The sequence below is a fragment of the Pelophylax lessonae genome (genome assembly GCF_965119305.1).
Source record: "Pelophylax lessonae genome assembly, chromosome: 1".
Lineage (NCBI taxonomy): Eukaryota > Metazoa > Chordata > Amphibia > Anura > Ranidae > Pelophylax > Pelophylax lessonae.
Genome location: NC_138768.1, coordinates 376,176,897 through 376,196,407, shown reverse-complemented (window position 1 = coordinate 376,196,407; position 19,511 = coordinate 376,176,897). Strand labels below are relative to the sequence as shown.

The window sequence follows — 19,511 nt, the reverse complement described above, 5'->3', positions numbered from 1 at the left end:
GAACATTTATGTGTAAGACCGTTGCTCGGCATAGCTGATCCTGGTATGGATGTATGCATGTGATTCCCCCTGCTGTACCCCCTGTCTTCCCCCCCGCAGCTCTCCCATCTTCCCTCCTTTTCTCTCCTGCCACACAGGGGGATGTTTCAGGATGAACACAGATCAGTGATCAGTGCTGATCACTCACTGTGTTCATTCATAACATAGTAAATTGTGATTACTATGCTTCAGTTTTTGAATCAACAGGAACCTGATCAGCACAGCACTGTCCAGTGCAGCTGAGGTTGAAGAGAAAGGAATCGATATTACTGTCCTCGGTCTCAAAAGTGAGACACCAGGGGTCTGTAATTCACCAAAGCCTCCGAATGGGGCTCCTAAAACAAGGATTGTAAAAAAAATAAATCACTGACACTGTCCACTGCCCTACTGAAACCATCCACGTTTTAATACATTTTAAAATGTTTGTGTGTGTATATATATATATATATATATATATATACATACACATACACATACACACACCTCAAAAAATTAAATAACACTTTTAAAACACATCAGATCTCAATGTGGAAAAATCTCATGCTGGATATTTATACTGATAGAGACTGGGTAATGACAAGTTCGGAGTGAAAGGGTGCCCCATCGTGTATTGGAAATGAAAATTATCAACCTGCAGAGGACTGCATTAAGAGACACCCCGAAAATCAAAGTGAAAAAATTATACAGCAGGCTGTTCCATTTTGCTGAAATTTCATTGCAGCAACCCAAAATGGTATTCCGTAGTTTGTATGGCCCCCAAGTGCTTGTATGCATGCCTGACAATGAAGGGGCATGCTTCTTTTGAGACGACGGATAGTGTACTGGCGTATATCCTCCCAGATCTGGATCACTGAACAGACTGAAGTGCAACCTGTGGCGTCAGATGGACAAACAGTGTCCCAGAGGTGTGCTATTGGATTTAGGTCAGGCGAGCATGGGGGTCATTCAATGGTATCAATTCCTTCATCTTCTGGAGTAACTGCCCATCTCCTGGAATCTCCTCCAATGCTCTTGAGACTGTGCTGGGAGACACAGCAAACCTTCTGGCAATGGCACATATTGATGTGCCATCCTGGAGGAGTTGGACTGCCTGTGCAACCTCTATAGGTTCCAGGTACCGCCTCATGCTACCAGTAGTGACACGGACCCTAGCCAAATGCAAAACTAGTGAAAAACAGTCAGAAATAATGAGTAGGGAAAAAGAATTTCAGCGGCCTCCACCTGTAAAACCATTCCCGTTTTGGAGGTCGTCTCATTGTTGGCCATCTAGTGCACCTGCAGTTAATTTCATGATCACCAAAGCTGAAAAGGATTAACAACCCCCTCTACCACTTAACTGACCCGATCAATATCATTTAATCATTTAATTTTTCTTTTTTTAGCAGTGTATACACAACTCCCCCCCCCCCCCCCCCCATTTTCAGATTCAGAATACTTTATTAATCCCAAAAGGAAATTATTATTATGGGTGTTTAAGATTTAGGGTGCAATAGGCTGTGTATGCCCCACCCACGGGGGCTTAATCATAGGGGGTCAAAGGTAGCTGTGGACATCATCTGTACTGCACACACCTCAAAAAGTTTAATTGAAGCATACAGGATCATGTCCTGCTGCCTCCCTACCTCTCAAATTTGCTGTCAAAACTATAGCCAGGAGTTTCTGCGTAAATACCTGACTCAGAGAAGCTGCGGCTGTCGAAATGGACCGCAGTATAAACAATGATCCAATACAAGTCCATTGTTCCACTTCCGTTCATTCTGCACTCCTTGGACCGAATTCCAGAAGACAGAAGGCTGAAGCTCGTTGTCGGCTGACATCACAGAGCTGGTCCAGGTTCAGGGAAGAATGTGGCCATATGGTTGGGATCCACCCACATGCCTGGACCGGCACCCAGTTCAGCCTCACATCACAAAACCACTGAGTCTGTGCCAGCCGCTTCTGCCCCCTCCTCAGCCCAGCGCTCCAGTGATTGCAAGGGGGGTGAAGGGGGGCTGAGCAGAGAGCGATCACCAGTGTTTGATCATTCGGTAGTCTGTCTTAGAGCCAGCATTCACCTAGCTATGAATGATTCCCCCCCCCCCAAAAAAAAAAAAAAACAAACATACTTCTCTTAACTTTTCATACAGTATTGGTCGCCCTGGAATATTTCTGGAATTTTTGGTATACTTAATGGCAAAAAAAGGGGGGTTCTTGTTAGTTTTATCAGCTTAACTGAGCAGTGAGGAAAGGAGAGAGGAAAATGGAGAGGAAGGGAAAAGGGTGGGAAGGCAATTTCTTGTTCTGGGTTTTTTTTTTTTTATTTGTATATGTTATGTTAAAGGAAGAAACATTTTAAAAATAAAATGTAAAAGATTTAAGAAATGTATTAAAAAAAATCATGAGCTAAAACAGACTCACAAAAGAATGCTAACAATTCTACACAATGATACTGCCCTACTAAAATGGCTTTGCTAAGATACGAAGGACAGTCGCTGCTGCCACAGGGGTCCTCTGCAAATATTCCGTTAGTGATTCTAGGAGCATTTACTCAGTAGATACACCCGTGACCCACATTAACAGGCATACTAGTAGACAATTTGGAAGGATTCAATACTTAAAAACCTCAACTGGATAGATTCTAGCATTTATCGATCAAGGGAAAGTAGAAGGGGAAACCCCGCTGACAGCAGAAAGTAAACGAAAGAGCTTAAACAAAAAGAAAAAAAAAACAAAAGAAAAAAAAACCTCATACCCAAGCATGCAGCGTGTGCGCCCCCCCCCCCCCATAAAACCATACCAGGACACATTTTTTTTTTTTCTTTTCGTTTCTAAGCCCGAAGCGTGTGAAATCACACTCAAAAAAGACTTAGCACCCGGTACATAAAAAAGTGCACACACGCAAACGTGAACACACAAAAACTGCACAGGGTGTGCGAAATGGTCTGGCCTCCGAAGAGGTTGGACCTATACCTTGATCCCCCGGGGCGCAAGACTCCTGACAGGGACTGAGGTACTTCCTATGGTTTGCCTGGCCGAGACCTGGCAAACCCCGTTCTCCAGGGGGACTGCCGAAACAGCCCACCCCAAGTACTGGGTGGGGTTCCCCCGAAGGGAGACCCCCATGAGAGAGGGCGAACTAAGCCAAAAGGCCATGTCCACCCCCTCCCAAGACTTTCAAGGTAGGCCCAGAGACCCACACCGTACTCGTCGTGCAGGAAGAGAAGAGTGAAAGTGAAGTGACACACCACAAAGAAAAAAACACACAAACAAAAAGGTGGGGAAGGGGAAGTGGAGGAGTGAATTAGTGCCTAAGTGAAAAACAAAGGCAGGCCTTCCGGCCGGAATAAAAATTCCTCTAGTCGAAGCCAAAAGGCCTTGCCCAAGAGGCAGGTGCTTAAAAAAGTGTGCGTAGGTGCAGTGACCATGGTGCCGAAAAACTCAAGGCGAGCTGCCCCTCACCAGTGAGAAGGCACCCCTGGGCTGCCACCCCAGGGGCACATACACTACGGGCTTTCTCTACCCAGGCCCTAAGGCCAGACCGAGTGTAGCCCTAACCTACCAGGAGGCATCAGAACTTTAGACAGCTTAGGGTGAGCCTGCCTTCAACTAGGGACAAGCCTTTTGCAAGGCCAGATTCAACCCAGGAGGAAAGGCCCTCCCACCGCCATCCGCCGTTCCTTACCAATCACATCCAGGAGCAGTACTAACTGGCCACAGATCCAGTTTTCTCGCTCCCTTCAAACTGGTAGGGGCGGACCCATTCAAATCAGGAAGGCATTGGAACCATCCGGCTTTCTCTGGTTTGGCCTACTCCGGTCCTCCAGTTACGCCCAGAGCGCCCCGGTTAACTTCGGCCACCACCGATACTAACCTTCAGGTTCCATTCCAACACTGATAAGAACAGATACTACACTTGATCTTAGCCAAAAGGCCGAGAAGCGATACCATACCAGGACACATGCCCCTCCTCATTTTACTGAGGACAAAGGCTTCTTCCCCACAACCAAGGCCTGGTGGTTGGGTGTTGACTTATCCAAATCTGGAAACTAAGGGAGCCCCTAGAGCCCTGACAACCCCCCCTCCTCCCCCCAAGTGAATGAGTACCCCTACTCATTCACAAAAAAATGACTAGTGAAAATACACATACTACACAGTTTTCTGATCAGTCCTTTATTAAAAAAAATGTAAAAAAAAGTAGTCACTGGGCGACCTGCCTCCTTATGGCATTGTTGCCCATTTTTTACATAAGGGGCGGAGTCACCTGGTGACCTTAGTTTACTTTAGTAGTGGGGAAACTCCGCAATGTCATTCAGCGCTGGCAAGCGATGGGAGTGTTTGGGTTCAACTTTTTTTTGCTATGGAGGTCAGCGGCAATTGTTCATTTTAATTGACGTGGACCTACATTGTTGGACGATGTGATAGATAATTCTACATCGCTGCCTTTTTTTTTTGCACAGGCTATAAAAGTCATGCTGCATACCTCAGCGTCCTTCTCCTCAGACAAAGTCAGTATGGCTGGTCAGCCATCTTCTACTGCTTGCACGGTTACTGATGATGCACCGGAAGTCGCTCTAAAAGAAATCCTGGCTTATAACACCTCCCTAACTAATCTTAAAGATGATATTAAAGGCTGTAGAGAGGAAGTGCAATTTATCAGGAATGATATGCAGAAAGTGAAAGAGCATAACTGCTTAAGGAGGTTGACGATGATCTCCCTCCTCTTAAACAAGATGTGCATGCTAATTCAGCCAAAACAGCCGAACATGACTTTCGTATTGAAGATATGGAGAATCACCTGAGAAATAATTTCCATTGATAGGTATACCTGAAAGGGCTAAGGGAATAAAAGCTTGGTAGAATTGTTTGAAGCCTGGCTTATGAACACTTTTGGTGAAGATGATCAACCCCCTTTTCTTTTTTTTGGAACAGGCTAATAAAATGCCTTCCTGTTCTCTGCCACCAGGGGGACCCCCAAGCCATTCCTGCTCAAGCTCCTGCATTTTACAGATAGAGGTCTTGTTCTTCAACTCGTCAGCGCTAAAAGTTACCAAAAGCTTTATCTTGTCAGATTTTCCAGCTGAAATACAAAAGGTGTACATAATATTTTCTTTTTAGGAAAAGGACTACAGCTGGATACACGCTATACAATTTTCTTTGTTTTTTTTTTTACTTTAGATTTACCAAAACCATATAATATGGAGGTCAAACCTAAACACTTTCAATTTGTATGCAATCAGGCAGGCCCTTGCATTACATAGTAAAGGGAAATCTAAAGGAAATCAAACAACATAAGTTGTATAGTGTGTATCCAGCTTTACTCTTACATGCTGGGTTTAAAGTTTGACTGTCTAGTACATTTTTGTTTTGCTCAGGAGTTCCAACTGTGATCATCAGCTCTCCAGCTTAATTGATGTTTTTTAGATCACAAACTTTTTCAAAGAGGGGGAAAAAAGACAGGTCACCTAAAGGCCAGGTATTGCCTCATCACAAGAAGGACCCTCATTTGTCTTATTCCCCACTTTTTTTTTTTTTGCATAGCTTCAGAACATATTTTGTGCATCTATAACACATTTAGGTGGTATACATCGTGAAGAGGATCACCTGGACATCCTACAAAACATTCCACTTTCACAGCTAGAGGATGCAGATAGGAAAATGCTCAATAGTCCCCTCACTCTGGGGGATTGCAACAGCTTTAACTGTAAAAGTAAAACTTTTGGGGAAACCTTACTGCTGGAACCCCGGTCAACTACCTACTCTGCAAAAATAAATCAGGGTTCTTTACCACGGCCCATGTATGAAGCCAATATCTTATTTCTTAAGCTGGGAAAGCGCCCAACATTTTTAGACTCCTATAGGCCCATTTCACTCTTAACATATAAAAAATATGGCCAAGGTACTTTTTAAATAGATTAACACGCATGATGCCTAAATTAATACATCCAGATTAATCAGGGTTCATCCCAAATAGGTCCACAGCTTTTAACCTTAGATGACTATATTGGAATCTTCAACTCCCAGTGTCTCACTGAGGAAATAGAGCTATTTTATCATTCAATGCCACTAAGGCTTTTGATGGTGTTGAATGGTCGTATTTGTGGAAAGTATTGGAAAGGTTTAATTTAGGTACCGATTTTATAACTCGGATAAAGCTGCTATTTTAAGCATCAACAGCTCGATTACAAGTCAATAATGCTCTATCACAGCCAGTTTCCTTGTATTGAGGTTCTAGGCAAGGATGCCCACTTTCTCCCCGGTTATTTGCCCTGGCCATTGAACCACTGGCAGCTGCTATATGTCTAGACCCATCCATAGTGGAATTAAAAAGAGGGGACTTAGAAGAGAAAAAAAAGCTCTATATGCATTGTTTCTTCTGGGGGATTCTTGTGCTTCCCTAGAGAGCTTGGCAGGCCAAGTAGAGAGATTTGGGAAATGTTCAAGCTTTACAATTATTTGGAACAAATCCACTCTTACCTCTCGATCCAATACCCAGGGTGATCCCGAGCTTTCCCTCCCAAATTAACTGGTGTATGTCGAAGTATATCACCCTTAATATCCTCACCCTCATTATAAAATTTAAAAGCAATGCTGTAAGTTTGTGCAAGCTACTGCCTACAGTTGTAGGATGTGTCAATCTTATTAAATTGATATGGGCCACCCTATTGGATGTACTACATAATGCTCCCCTTTGGATTGCGTTACATATGTTTAAAAAATTTGAAACCATTATTCATGCGCTCATTTGGATAAAACATAGCCCTAGAATCAAACTGGAAATGTCGCAAGACTCTAAAGCTGTCGGTCTACCGGTCCCTAACCCATAAGTTTACTTTTTAGCATCAAAATTACAACACTTAACAGGTTGGAAATCAGCTGAACATTGGACCTGAACAAAGCCATTTTAGCAACAAGTTTTCCTAATGTCCAGTTGATAGATAGATAGTTTAAAGGCCTGCAGATTTAGAGTTTAGAACTCATTAATTACCTTGTGTTTAATTGACAAAGTGTGGAACAGAGTTAACATCTGGGTTACCTGACTTTTATTAATTACACCAGGTTTATACATAATTTTAATTATCCTGAGCTTTTCAAACTGAAAGGCTTTGATACCTGGGCTGTGCCGAGTTTTATTTATATTGCACAACTGTATACTGGAAGTGTCCTTAAAGATTTTCAATGACTGAAAGAGGAGTTTGGATTATCCAATAGATGTTTTTTCAATAGCTGCAGCATGTAGTCTTAGCATAGTCTAGGTCTAGTGTATGGACCTTGACAGTTCCCGCTCAAATTGATTGCTTGACTGCTTCCCTCCCAACAAAGGGCCAGATTGTCATTGTATAAAGCCTTATTACAACACTATGAATAATATGACTCAAGTATAGGGAACATTGGCAACTCGATCTGGGCTTGGAGGAAGAATGGTCTGATATGCTAAATAATGTGCTACAGGTATTGCTATCTACTACACAGAAACTAATGCAAGGGTTTATCAATCAACGAAACCTATACCACTCCTAAAACATTTTAGATGGAGGGATTCACCCTTATGTGAGAGACATGCATTAGACACAGCTAGAATGACCCACATGCTCTAGAAATGCCCCAAGCTTTTTCCATAATGGGAATTATTTTAAACACCAACAACTCTATTTTTCTGTACAGTATATTTACAACCCAATCTATTAAAGGAGATGTACAGCCAAAGCTCGTTTGGCTGTACATCTCCTATGGATCACAGGAGTGCAGTTCATTATGAGACCTGCTTAAGATCGCTCTCTGCTGGCGTATCTGATGTCGGACCAGGTACCGTGTCATCAAGACCACGAAGTTGGGATCTGCCAGGTGTCTGGACAGACACCCGGCTTAGTTTCTCAGCAAGCCTCCGAGAGCCTAAAGTGACCACTCCCGGCCCCTCAACAGCTCAGCGCTCCAATAAGCGAGGAGAGGGCAGAGCAGAGAGCCGCTAACAATCAGCAGGGTTCAATCACTCGGTTCTCAGTGTAGAGGCGCCGGGGGACAGATGCAGCATTGGACCGATCCTGCATCCACCTAGGTAAGTATAAATGGGGAAAAAAAGGAAACCCCATACTTTTCTTTTAAGTGTGTTGAGATGATGGGATGAGGAGCAATATACTTCTTGTGTGCACATTTCTGTTAACCACTTGTAATTTATAGCGCTAAGCTTATCACACAAAAATGGATTTCTCCAATCCCCCCACTACACTCATGAAAACAGCTGGTAAATGCTTCCCTCTTAAGGTGTATCAACACAGGGGTTGCCCTAGTAAATTCATAAAAATCAATCTGGGATGCCTAGCTGGAAATTCCTGGCCCTTACAGAAATATTCTTGGATAGACTACTAGGTTGATACAATACTGGAACTTTAACTTATTTTGTTTCTTTTCATTTGGGAGCATTGATCCTTGGAGTGTTGTGACACCTGTTATGATGGTTGATGCTTTTGATACCTTAATACCGGAGAGTTACATGGATGTGCCATAGAATTGCCACATCTTCTATAAATAATAAAGTCTCATATATCTTGTTATTTTTTCTCTCTGGAGCAAAGCTGTAACGCATTTATGTCATGTCTGGAGCACAACTGTAATGCAGTATTTGTAATGCGAGTGTATTTCGAATTACTGTTCAAATACTTATTTTACTCACTGAACTGCAACTTCTTTTATAACATTTGAATCATGTGTTTTTCCTGGATTGTTGGTCGATTTTCTTATTGTTTAAAATACACGTATGATAATTATAGACCCCTCATTTCTTTGTGGGCAAACTTACAAAATCTGCAGGGGATCAAAAAAATTTTTTCACCACTGTATATGGTGAGTTTTATGTCTTTTATAAAAGCCTGCTGTCTGTGCTTATATGTGTTGTATTTTTTATATCTTCTAACTAATAAAGTATATAAATTGAAAAAAAAAAGGAATTACAAACTTAGTAGTCATTTAGGAGGCCATTATATCTGTAACTCTATGTTTCACCTCTACAATGCCTACCTATTTGTGATTATACACAAGAGGCTACATGTTCGACACGACACAAAGGGGCTTATTTAAAGCTAGCATACAGTCTCTAGTGACCACATACCAATAAGCTTTCAATATTAAGACTATACTAAGCTAGCTAAGAGATACTATATTTACATTGCTGGAGACACGCAATACAATTTTAGAAAGAATATGGCTGTTTTATTTTTTTGTTTTTTTTTTTAGAGTTACGCAGCATCCTGCAAAAAAACACAATTTTTAGATAAAGTGTAGCCATGTATTAAATATGTTAGCACATTTCTTTGTCTGAAATCAGGGTGCTGAACAAACATTAGAGCTAGTGCAATCTGGGCAATGCTGTTTCTTACAATTTTTAGGCAGGTGATGCCATCTAGTGGCAGACAGCATTGATGAAACTGGACATTCAATAAATTAATTAAAAACCAGAAACAGTGCAGAAATCCGATTGTTTGAAGCAAATGACATTAGTTACTCAGAAACGCATGACGATCGCTATATAATTGTCACCTAAAAAGCTGAGCTAAACACAGCTGCACATATGTATGTTTAAGCAATCCCTTGAGGTATAAAGTATTTCAATTTCTTTAAGACGCAGAATGAATTGTAATATAAGCATCACAAAATATGCTAAATAACCTATACAATTTATTGCTAAAACCAAACATATCAGTAGAAGAAATGGTATGGCTGACAATTTTCGAAGGCAGAATTAGGCATTTGTGCTTGATGCTTGGACTAACAAAGCATTAAATGGCTGCACATGATAATGTCCATTTTGGTTGGCAATGAATAAAATCCATGCTGTGCTCCCAGCTAGCCCGAGCAGCGCACGCGCTTTAGTGTTACTACGGTTTCTAAGCAACAGGGGATGCCTGCTGCAGAGAGAGGAGACTGCAGTAATGGCTTAAGGTGTTTGTGTGGCAGAAGGATGTATAAAGAATACATGTCTGGGCAGGAGGTGTTCAAATTGCTTTGTTTGTATACAGTATAAAAGACACCTAATGAGATTTTTGTGTATATATTAGAAAATGTGAATAATAGTCTATTATAATGAACCCTAACAGAAATCCCATCAACCATAAAAAGCATTTTAAATGCATCTGAAAGGACAGTGTATTCCTAGTACATGTGATGCTAGGTCCAGGTTAATTAATAATAATGGATTACCAAATTGAACTTGGTCCTTTCAGCTTCAAGGTTAGGGCCAGATGTGCGATTTTCAGTAGCCCAAGCTCTCTAATAAAATCTTGTGAGATCTACCCCTTTGCTTTTATTACTGTAGTTGTAATATGAGCAGCTACAAAAGAAAAACTTCAGCAGCAGCAAGAAACAACTGATATCCACGACTACACAATGCTTCAATTCACTTCTGTAGCAGCAAACTAGTAGTGATTAATCTCCACTCTTCTCCAATGACTGCAATATTGGTAGGAGCTTACTCACTTAATCATTTAAGAGTCCCCCCCCCCCTAACTATACAATGCCTAAAGAAAGTATTCACACCTTTGCAAGTTTTCATGTTTATTTTTATAGAACACTTAGAGTCGGTTCACACTGAGGCGACACGACTCCTTACTACTTCGGGGGCGACTTGTGCATTACATTGCACCACGACTTCGGAGCGACTTGCAGGGACTTCACATAATGGAAGTCTATGCAAGTCGCTCCGAGGTCGCCCGAAGTAGTACAGGACCCTTTTTCTAAGTCGGAGCGACTTGTGTCGCTCCTATTAGAACGGGTCCTGTAACGGTCAATGGACCGCGAGGGAGCGCGACTTGTCAGGCTGACAAGTCGCGCTAGTGTGAACCGACTCTAAATCACAGTGGGTTGTGTATTATTTTGTATTATTATTATAATTTTTTAACAATATTATAATGTGACTCCTTTATGCAAACATATAAACTGAGCTCTGCAAAGTAATTTAATTTACAAAGCTGTGACTGGTGGTAAAGCACCTGGACAACAATGGTTAGTCTCTTGGTGGCCTCCTCACTAGCAGTGTTCATTTTGTCAACTAAAATTTTTTTCGAAAATGAAATTAACGGCTATTTTAGTCCACTAAAACAATTCAGATGGCTAAAATACGATTAAAACCAAAATGGCATTTTTGCCAAAAGACTAAAGTATGAATAAAACAATTCAGATGACTAAGATACAAGTAAAACTAAAATGGCATTGGTATTTTAGTCAATAGACTAAAATACGACCAAAACTAAAATGGCATTTTAGTCAAAAGGCTATGACTAAATTTAAAATGAAATTTGCAGTCAAATAGAAAACTACATTACCAAATATGAATAAGTAAGGGGCATCTACTAAGCTGCTGAAAGGAAAAAAAAAGAAGAAAAGGCTTTATTTTTATTTTCTTAATATTTAATGTTGGTAATATATTCAGGTAATATGTGCAAAGGCATTACAGCCAATAGAGTTTTTTTTGTTTTTATGTTAAAGTTGCACTTCTGTTTGCTAAAAAGCATTATTGTTTGTTTATGAAACTTGGTTTTATTTATAAAGACGTTATATATCACAGCGGCTTAATCTGTGTCTGTAATGCATGTTTATACCTTAACCACTTTAGGACCGGAGGATTTTCCCGGTTTACGTCCAGGCCACTTTTTGCGATTCGGCACTGTGCGACTTTAACTGACAATTGCGCGATCATGCAACGCCGTACCCAAACAAAATTTACGTCCTTTTTTTCCCCACAAACAGAGCTTTCTTTTGGTGGTATTTGATCACCTCTGCACTTTTCATTTTTTGCGATATTAATTAAAAAAAGCGACAATTTTGAAAAAATAATATTTTTCTACTTTGACAGTTAAAAAATATCCAATATATTCAATTTTTGTCATATATTTAGGCCAAAATGCGTTTGAATTATGTGAAATATTTTTATAATCATTTGCATACATCAAATTGGAAATTAATAAAAATTATTGGGGAAAAAAATGTACTGGAGATTTTAGTAGACTAAAACTAAAATAATAAAGATCTAAAATAAAATTGACATTATAGTCAAAGGACTATGAATAAAACTAAATCAGAAATGGACGTACAAAATGACCACTGCTCACTAATATTCTCAGTGACTTCGATTTTTTGGTATCTAGCCACTCACATGTTTTCACTAAGTTGTTTGGAGTGCTATTTTGTTTTCATGATGTGGGTTATGATACAATACTGGCTCGTCAGATGTTGGACCTTCCAAATACATGTGTACTTCTATTACAATCATTTAAAACCTATTAAATATACTGCTACAACAAAAATGAACCGGTTCTAAAAGGCTAAATATTTGTTTGTTTTTTTTACATCATAATGCATTCTCTACATTAAGGTAAAAAAAAAAAAAAACCTGAGTGCAGACTCCCCGCAGATTGATCTTGACCCAGCGCTGTCTCCTTCCTCATTGGCCCAGAGACCGCAGTGGGAACCATTGGCTCCTGCTGCTGTCAATCACAGCCAATAACAGAGGAGCAGAGACGAGCTTTGCTCTGTGTCAATGGGTACACAGAGTGTGGCTCAGGAGAGAGTGCGCACAAGTGCCCTCATGGCAAGCGGCTTGCTATGGTGGGCACTTGGCAGGAGGAGGAACCAGGAATGCTGGTTCTAATAGAGTATATTAAAAAACAATTGAGAGGATGGTGGTCTGACTAGTAGGTAGCAAGTAAAAACGAGGAAGGCCTCAATTTGTGGATTATTAAGTGCAATTCAAATGTGTGTGCTCTAGTGTGCAGTTATGTCAGAACAGGAAGGGCCATGCCCAAACTGTTCCCACAAAATTGGGAGCATGAAATTGTCCATAATATCTTGGTATGCTGATGCCTTAAGAGTTCCCTTCACTGGAACTAATAGGCAAAAGCCCAACCCCTGAAAAACAACCTCACACCATAATCCCCCCTCATCCACCAAACGATTTTGACCAGTGCACAAAGCAAGGTCCATAAAAGGCATGGAGGAGCAAGTTTGGGGTGGAGAAAAATGACTGGCCTGCACAGAGTCTGATAGAACACCTTTGGGATGAATTAGAGCGCAGACTGCGAGCCAAGCCTTCTCGTCCAACATCAATGCCTGACCTGACAAATGCGCTCACGGAAGAATGGTCAAACATTCCCATAGACACACTCCTTAACCTTGTGGACTGCCTTCCCAGAAGAGTTGAAGCTGTCATAGCTGCAAAGGGTGGGCCAACTCAATATTGAACCATATGGACCTAGACTGGGATGTCATTAAAGTTCATGTGCGTGTAAGGGCAGGCGTCCCAATACTTTTTGACAATTTAGTGTACGACCTTCTGTGAGCCTGTTCAGCAGCTTCCCCTATGCACCCTGAACACAAGGAGTCACTTCAACAGCACTGCCACCATTCAGAGAACACCTTTAAAAAAAAAAAAAAATAGTAATTACGCTTTAAGAACAAAGGTGACCAACCAAAGCCAGCAAGACATGCCATTTCCTTACATTAGCAATTTTACAGACATAGCTCAAATACAAGTAAAAACAGATGTTCATTGTAACGGGACTGCAACCCACACTGTTTGTGGGCTTCCGTCAGAACACGGCTTCCTCCAGCCAAAACACAGCTTCCTCCAGCCAAAACATAGCTTCCTCCAGCCAAAACACAGCTTCCTCCAGCCAAAACTAGCCGAGAATAGCTCTGGAACTGGAACCAACAACTTTATGTTAAAATCTCACACACAATATTTACAGCACAGGGAAACATCCACCCCCCACCCCCTGATCAAATTACCACACCAGGTCAGGTGCCGGATTAGAATATCATATGCAGATAAAATTGTGTACAGAAACATGATTAACATATCTAAAGAACAACCAACACAAACAGTATTCTACTTTCACACCAGGGAGGACAGGGATTCAATCAACCTGAGCCAATTAACTAGCAGACTGCCATCCTCAAGCTCCTGAAGTACAATACACATCATAAGTGTAAACACAGAACCCACAGTAGATAACAGATGAGTAAATCAGCATATTCAACAATGTGTGGAAGACAGGTGGTTGAGCTGATATTAGCATCTTCTATGAGTGACTGTGTGAAACAGTCTCCCATTGGCAATAGGCAGCCAGGCCTTTAACATGGAACAGAGGCCAATGTGATTAGCTCTTTCAATGAACATGTTCACAATCAAACAGGCCAGAAATAGTCTTCATATATTTCTTGGGATATATGGTTGAAAATTATTACTGCCCAATTTGAAGTAATCCAAACCATATTCTCAGTGTCCATTAAGTACCTGTCCATCATTTGCTTGGGTGACTTACACATAAAGAGGGGCCTAGGGAGCTGAGAGAGGGATTTCCCAACCTCTCTAAGGTAAGCTGTGTTCCACGGGCCCGCCAACCAAAGTGACTCCCATCACACTCATAATTTACTCCCAGCAAGTTGAGCATAGAGCAACTGGAAGCCCAATACAGGCCTCTGTTTCCCGTACAAGTTCCAACTAACTAGTCAATCATGTTCCGATAACACTGCTGAAAGTATTAAGGAAGAAATATACAGATCATCCAGCAATTATGATAACCATTCAAGCCATTTAATATGTCATAGAAACAGGCAATTGAAAGAAAATAGATGTTTCAAGCAAAGATTTTCAGTAAATCCCAATTACTCATTTTACAAAGCCATTTGGTCTCTTTCGAGACAAGCATAATAAAAAAAAAAAAAAAAAATACTTGGCAATAGTGCAGGGTTTACAATATACTGAACAGTGATAAATATATGTTCAGTAGTCAAGAAATGAAAGAATGTGAAGAAGACAGTAAAACATCGATCTGTTTCTTATTTAGCCAGTTCTGCAGTTTAAATATATGAAAAGTATTGTGAATACCAAGTGGGAATGGTTGGTGTGCACAGTATATTGAAAAAGTATCAAGCCAAATTGCTTAGTACACACAAAATGTTTACTTAAGGTGTGAGCTTAACCTGTTAATGTCACCTCTCAGCGGTTATATAAAGTGGTCTTTAAAGCGGAGTTCCACCCTGGATTTTTTTTTTTTTTTTTTTTAATACCCCCGGGACAGTCAGGGCTAGTGCATTCCACAATGGCTAGCCTCTGATCTGTCCCGGATTGCACTTACCTGCAAGACGAAATACTTACCTTGCAAACGTCTTGTCCAGCGCTGCCATCTCAGATGTGGGCAGCTTGAAGCCAGCGCGTCCTCTTCGGCGTCTTCTTCCGCCTTCTGTGGTCCCACGATGCTCTGCGCCGGCCCCGACGTCACTTCCGGGTCGCGCGCGTCACCCCTCCACAGCTTCTGGGCATGCCCAGAAGCTGTTTAGAAGGGGATGACGCCCGCGACCCGGAACTGACGTCGGGGCCAGTGCAGGCGCAATGATTCCTGGGAGCTATGACGTTCAGCTCCCAGGAATCATTGCAGAGCCAGGAAGTGACGACGGGCCGCGGCCGAGGAAGGAGGAAGAAGGAAGTAAGGTAAGTATATTTTCTTCGCTACGAGGTAAGTAAAAAAAAAAAAAAATATGCGATTATCCATTTCTTTTTCAGGTGACCCGGAGCGAGAAGATGGAGGTAAGTATAAAAATAGGGTGGAACTCCACTTTAATGTCTGTAAGGTGGTATTGGCTTCTGTATCATGTGACCGCTGTGATTTGCTCGCACAGTGGCCACATGACTGAAAGCCTGTTGAGCTTGCTCCTGATCAGAAGCTGTGACCGGCTGGGTCAGGATTCTGGAAGCACGCAGTGAGGGTACTCTCAGCACACAACCTCCTGCCAACATGAATGCATATGGGCAGCGGCTGGTTGTTGAAGCCCGCCTTTTCACTGCAGCATTTATGCTTTACATTGTCGACAACAGGTTAAAGAGACACGAGTCACTTTTCATATTGGCATCTTTGTAATTACTGGCTTTGTTTAGGTACAGACCCCTTGTTAGATAGCATGGACCTAGGTTCAAACATAGTGAGTACTGTCATGTTGTGGGTGGGGCATAGCTACTCTTCCCACGCCCTGGAGTTCTGGATATTATTTCACGCTCAAGTGAACAAGGATTGAAACGTTACGCTGTTTCTTATTCAGCTTCTAGATAAAGGCATTATCCTTATCCAAATGCATGCCCAAACCTCCCTTTACCCTTTTAAAGCATATTCCAGCATTACTTTTTTTTTTCTTTTACATTGTTCCTGTATGTGGAAAACTGCTTTTATCACTCCCAGTAACATTACACCAAGCTTGTAAAAATTTTAGAGGCAACTGCTGGGAGTTCAGTATCTACTCATGTAAGCCCGTCCCCAGAGCCAAATCACCTGAGGGCCCTTACTCTATATACAGTGGATTGGCAGGCTCTTCTGAGTCAGGATAGCGCCACTGTTGCGCTGGGGAAAAAAAAGAAAAGGGAATCAATGTATGGCTATGGAGTTGGACAGAGAGGGGGCAGAGGGAAGGGTGGAGTTTTGTGGTTCAGCAAGCAGGGTTGTAAAAACTGGTTGGGAATTCAGTGCAGGAAGGGCACTGCATCGTCAGCCTCAACAGGAAGATAGGAGCACACAGGATTTCTGTCGTAAATATCATTCTGTACAGGCAAGAAATATAAAAAAAATAAAAAGTCAAGACTCCCTTTCTACCATGTTCCATTTTGTTACTATCAGGTAACTTGCCTCTCCGCTGACTACTGGGCAGCCACTAATGATGAAATACCTGTGCACATATACTTCACACCCAGTTCTATTCTTGGCAGTATAGATAAAACATGAAAAACTAGATAGGAGAACGAGAAAAATTATTTTGGCAAAAGAAACTTTACATGTCTCTCCAGCCAAAAAATTCTAACATATCAACTTTTAATGCAGAATTTTAGCTCTGCTCACCCATGCTCAGAACGACAAGCAGGGAGCAAGCAGCAAGAAGTTTCTCCTGTGATGTGTGAGCACAGCAACTGTCCTTCCGCCCTGGGCGATTGTGGAGAGAGGAGGCGATTTGCAGGCTGTTGGTTCTGATCCATCCTGTAAGACACGCAACCCCTAATCAGTGCAGCAGCGCTGCTTAATAGGATTCATATGCTGTTCTCAACTCATTACAGTAAGTCCCCTACATATGAACGAGAGCATGTTCGTAAGTCCAATTTGTAAGTCCAACAAAGTACCCAATCAACACAATTGGCTCAATAAATTACTGGAATAGGTTTATAAGACATTTCACACAAATACATGGAAAACAAAAAAGGTTGAAAGTACTGTATACAGTAAAGTACAAAAAAACACAACAACTTGTAGAAGATGCATGCATAAGAATGCATGCCAGAAATGTGAACTCATTCACAGGATTGGACATACAAATGCATGTTCATATCTTTGAAAGTTCGTATGTAGGGGACTAACTGCACATGTGAGTGTGATTTTACCTTTTATTTTAACAAAGTTTTTCAGTAGTGACTGTGGATACGAACATTAACCCCCAGTCGTTGGATTGTGGTGATCTGCTGGACTGACCTTTTGAGTTAATTTGAAGACAAAACCTGTGTGAAGTTCCAGGATTGATATTTTGTCAGTATTTATTCCATCCACCATTGCCTGACTGGGTATTAATGTTTGCTTATATGACGTTTGCGATGAGGGCAATACTTCAAGGTGAGGGAATGCCCAAAAGAGAATAAAAAGATGGCCTTTTCTGAGGACACATTTCTCCACAAAGTGTTCACAGACTGGATTGATTCACGCACTTGCACTGTTTTCTTTAGCACAGTTATCTGCGGAGTTTTAGGTTTTGTATTCACATTTATATTTGGTAGTGTACACTTTATTATTAAACTTGACATTTTGTTATTCCTTTGGAGTGTTTGTCACATGATTTATTTTTATTTGTTTGTATATGGTATTACAGGTTAAGCTGGCCATATATGGAGCGAAATGTATCCATTCACGCTTTCATGCATTCTAACGATTAGAATGTTCTGGCCAATAGAAGGCATTGACATGCAAACGCACATAAATGCACGTGCAATACCCGGTTTTTACCACATTTTTCAGCAGCTTGTCTAGCTAGGGGAAAAGATGTTTAGATAAGCTGAGCAAATGCTTAGTGTGCATTAGACCTAAAATGGTGGTAGCTGCAATTTTTTTTTATGTTGCACAATATTACACAGCTATTTATCAAAATTGTATTTTTAGTAAAAAAATACACTATAATAACTTTTAGTGCAAACACACATAATACCCAATTTTTGGTAAAGTATAAAAATAGTGGTAACTATTTACTTGACGCAACCCAAACATGTCATGACTTAAAGATTTGCACGTTCGTGGGATCGAAAAACTATGGTGCCCAAACATAGCTTAATTTAAACACTTGTCGACCATGCTGTTTATAAATGTACTTTGGCAGACAAGTGCAACCTTTGGGATGCATCTCAAATTTTCTATCCGCAGAATTTTTGAAAGAAGGAACATTTTAAAACAGCGAGAGGTTCGTTTAGGACAGAGATGGCAGGATCAACTGCAGGAATAACTATAGAGTTCAGCAAAGAATTTTGGTGGAGTGGAAATGCTCTCAGGAAAGACCTAATCATCCTAAACTACACATTCTATCGGGTTCATGAGTACTAGCACAAAACTGTGTGCTTACAGAGTGTGGTAGGGTTGCCAGTGTCCAATCACCAGAATGTACACACCTATAAACCATGGTGTGTGAATACTGTACCATTAAGATATAGGATATTTGCCATATATTGTTTTCTTGGAGTCCATTGAGGGGCACAAAAGCTTTGGGGTTATACTGCCACCTACAGGTGGACTGGATACTGGCAAAAACAAAACAAAAAAAAACAAAAACCTATGCCAGCCCAGGTTATTACCCCTCCTATACACTAGAAAGCCTCAGGTTTGGAGCAAAGCAGTACAGACAAGCATGATCATAAACACAGAAGGGTGGAAACCATATTCATCAATGGACTCTAAGAAAGGGATTTTAAGGCGAGTATAAAATCATTTTTCCTTTCCATTGGAGAGAACAGGAAAATCCTAAACCTTCAAGGTGTCTAAGGAGTGGGCAACACATCAAACAACCACTAACTGGCACAATGTACAGTGCCTTGAAAAAAGTATTCATACCCCTTTGGAATTTTCCACATTTTTGTCATGTTACAACCAAAAACGTAAACAGATTTTATGTGATATATCAACACAAAGTAGCACATAATTGTGAAGTGGAAGGAGAAACTGGATTTTTGTACTTACTATATAATCCTTTTCTCTGAAGTTCATCGACAGACACAGCCCCATATCTCCTTAGACCAGTGATGGCGAACCTTTTGGAGCCAGAGTGCCCAAACTGCAACAGGTGCAAGAGAAGCGTGCCAGAGGTCATGTGACTGCATCCAGAGGAGGGGGGAGGACAGAACTCCGCTCACCCCACCATATGTCATCCCTGGGAGTAGATCACACATGGCTTGCTACAGTAATGGCCCCTCTAGGAGTCCCCGCCTTCCCCGGCAG

General features: G+C 41.3%; 1 protein-coding gene across 3 annotated transcripts in view; it reads right to left on the bottom strand.

Annotated features, from left to right (window-relative positions):
* Positions 1-19,511, bottom strand: part of SMARCA2 (SWI/SNF related BAF chromatin remodeling complex subunit ATPase 2) — a 300,239-nt gene that overhangs the window by 14,993 nt on the left and 265,735 nt on the right. The window lies entirely within an intron of this gene.